The following is a 3192-nucleotide window of genomic DNA, read 5'->3' as shown; positions in this document are numbered from 1 at the left end:
TGGATTGGCAATTTAGACCGTTTGTCTAGTAAATGTTGCAATAGTCGGAATCTACGAGCAGTTTCTTGTCTTTTTAGTCTTGTATGAGGATTCAATGTCAGTCGTTTAGTCGTTTTAATAGCAATTTTTAAATAGTTCATGTAATAATTTCATCAAATTAGAACAACAGATGTATATATGTATAATAATAAAAGAATAGCAAGTGGTATTGTTAAGCTTGAGGACTATTTCATAATTAAAAAAGATAAAGATAAGATAAAAGATAAAGGAAAGTTTCAAAGAAAAATAACACATGATAGGAAACAGTTTATTACTTATTATAGTATCTATTATTAACACAGTATGTGAACTTAAAATTATAATTTAGTGTTACATTAATAAGCACATTATTGCAAAATATTATTTTACAGTCTGAAAATGTTTTTTATATAAGCATATAGAAATGAATGAACAAATATTATAAATTATGGATTTTATTCATACAAATATTTAGCTGTGAAAAATGAATTCTAAGCCATGATCACTAATTGAAGATTTTCTACAACAAATAAATTCCACTCTAATTACGTCTAAAGACTAGTCGACTTACGTCAAATAAGATTCAGTACAAATACGATGCTACAATTTTTTTTTTTTTTTGTATTTTTTTTAATCTATATTTTTTTAATTTTACACATTATTTTCACTATTGTGGAATCGAAACATTATAAGAAATGAAAAGAAAATATTGCTATAATAAGAATCCACAGATATATGTTCAAAGGCTGGGATCCAAACAACTTATAAAATTTAAATGAATTTCAATCCACATTAGGCCACCTGTTACAACCTAAGACAAATAACATAAAATTAGTATTGTTACCATATGAACAAACTGATGATCCCAACAAACTTTGACCTTATATCGGAAAATGTACAATTAAATATTAAAAGTACTAGGAATACAGAGCCCCTAATAAACTTAACAAAATTTATTATCACGATTAATATTATCTATATATTCAATCTCATGTGTAAAATTATTCATCGGTCAAGTTAAAATATTACATTAAAGATTTATTTTTAAATTATGTATATAACACTAGGGAATAACAAACATCAAAAAACAATTTATAATCAGAACCTGGATTTTTACACAGTTTTTTTTTTTATTTTTATGCTGTTCTTCAAATTTCTTTTCTCATTTGTGCAATTAAATCTCTTTTTATTTTAAATTTTGGAAGAAATTTTGACACAAAATTTATTTTCAGTCATATGAGTTATTTTTAATTACAATTTTTTAGAAAACAGTCCAAGAGAAAATAACAAAAAATGGATATATATATATATGTATATAATTCTTTTTATTTTTAATTTATTTTTACTGCATAAAAATTTCGGTTTCTGTTTATAGCATCCTCAATTTCATATAATGTTTCTTCAACATTTTTTTTTTCAGCATAACAGTTATTAAGTGGTGATACATTTATTTACAATTTGTTAATAGAAACAATTAATAATTACCTTTATCGCCACCGATACCTAAACACCAATTTAACATCAATTTCTAAACAAGATAAACAGCCATAAAAACAAGATGGCACGCTGGCAAAGTCCAATAATAAACATTTAATGGAATATTGAGGTCCTTATGGATGACTTGATTTGTGGCAAAGTAAGGAGCATTAAGGATTTTACGAAGGATTTTGGACTGTAAGGATTGGATTCTGGAGGAATTTGATGGTTTAGTGGAGCCCCAAAGCTCAACTCCGTATGTCCAGATAGGCCTTATAATAGTCATGTAGATCAGTCTTTTGTAATGGATTGGCAATTTAGACCGTTTGTCTAGTAAATGTTGCAATAGTCGGAATCTACGAGCAGTTTCTTGTCTTTTTAGTCTTGTATGAGGATTCAATGTCAGTCGTTTAGTCAAAATTTCTTTTCAGTCATATGAGTTATTTTTAATTACAATTTTTTAGAAAACAGTCCAAGAGAAAATAACAAAAAATGGATATATATATATATTTAGATAATTCTTTTTATTTTTAATTTATTTTTACTGCATAAAAATTTCGGTTTCTGTTTATAGCATCCTCAATTTCATATAATGTTTCTTCAACATTTTTTTTTTCAGCATAACAGTTATTAAGTGGTGATACATTTATTTACAATTTGTTAATAGAAACAATTAATAATTACCTTTATCGCCACCGATACCTAAACACCAATTTAACATCAATTTCTAAACAAGATAAACAGCCATAAAAACAAGATGGCACGCTGGCAAAGTCCAATAATAAACATTTATCAATTTCCAAGCTATTATACAATATCACAGGTGATAAATTTACCAAAACCGAATCAGTTGGTACCAATTTCCACTTTCACACGAATCTTTCACATTTTTAATATTTTTTTTTTACACTGTGGCATAGGTAACTAAACTAATATTTTATTTCATAATTTCTAATTACATAATTAATGATAAAAGAAAAAAAACAAAAAAATTAAAATAAAACGCTACAATAATATATAAGGAATATTAAAAAAAAAAATAGAAGAAGAAATTTATCTGTACATTTTCCTTAAAAAAAAAAAAATACAAAACTTTTTTTTTAATTAATTTTATTTTATATTTTTGTATTCACATTTCAACCTACGCGTTATATACAAATTATTTTTGAATAAAACTGATTTAAATTCCATTTACACATAACTAGGATTAGAAAAATTTACGTTTAATTATATTGAAAAAATTAATTTTATAAACAATAGATATAGTATATACATTGAATTGAAGGGATTATAAAAGCAGGGAAGACTGCTTTTGTCACAGTTCATTCCAAGCTGTAAATCACAGAACCCTCATCATGTCAAAAGATGAATCCTTCGAGAATAAAATATTTTAAAAAATAAGTTAAAATATAACGCTATTAATTTTTATAAAAATACATAGTCTATAAAATTTTAGGATAGTGTAACACGATATTACTGGCGAAAATATTTCATTCATTGATGTTGTGATAATAACTGTATTTACATATGGCACCATTAAAACGTGCAACTTTCCTTTTAAAAAAAATAATTTTTCAAGCGGGTTCAAAAATAAAATTGTATTGAAAAATAAATATATTATTACAAATAAATAACAATCATAATCATGTCACTTTATATATCGTGTACACGGTTTAACCCACAGGAAAATGCTTTCTA

The sequence above is a fragment of the Halyomorpha halys genome, unplaced genomic scaffold (assembly GCF_000696795.3).
Source record: "Halyomorpha halys isolate HHAL.00 unplaced genomic scaffold, Hhal_1.1 Scaffold1092.1, whole genome shotgun sequence".
NCBI lineage: Eukaryota > Metazoa > Arthropoda > Insecta > Hemiptera > Pentatomidae > Halyomorpha > Halyomorpha halys.
The sequence above is the reverse complement of the archived record's forward strand: the minus strand, read 5'-3'. Positions refer to the sequence as shown.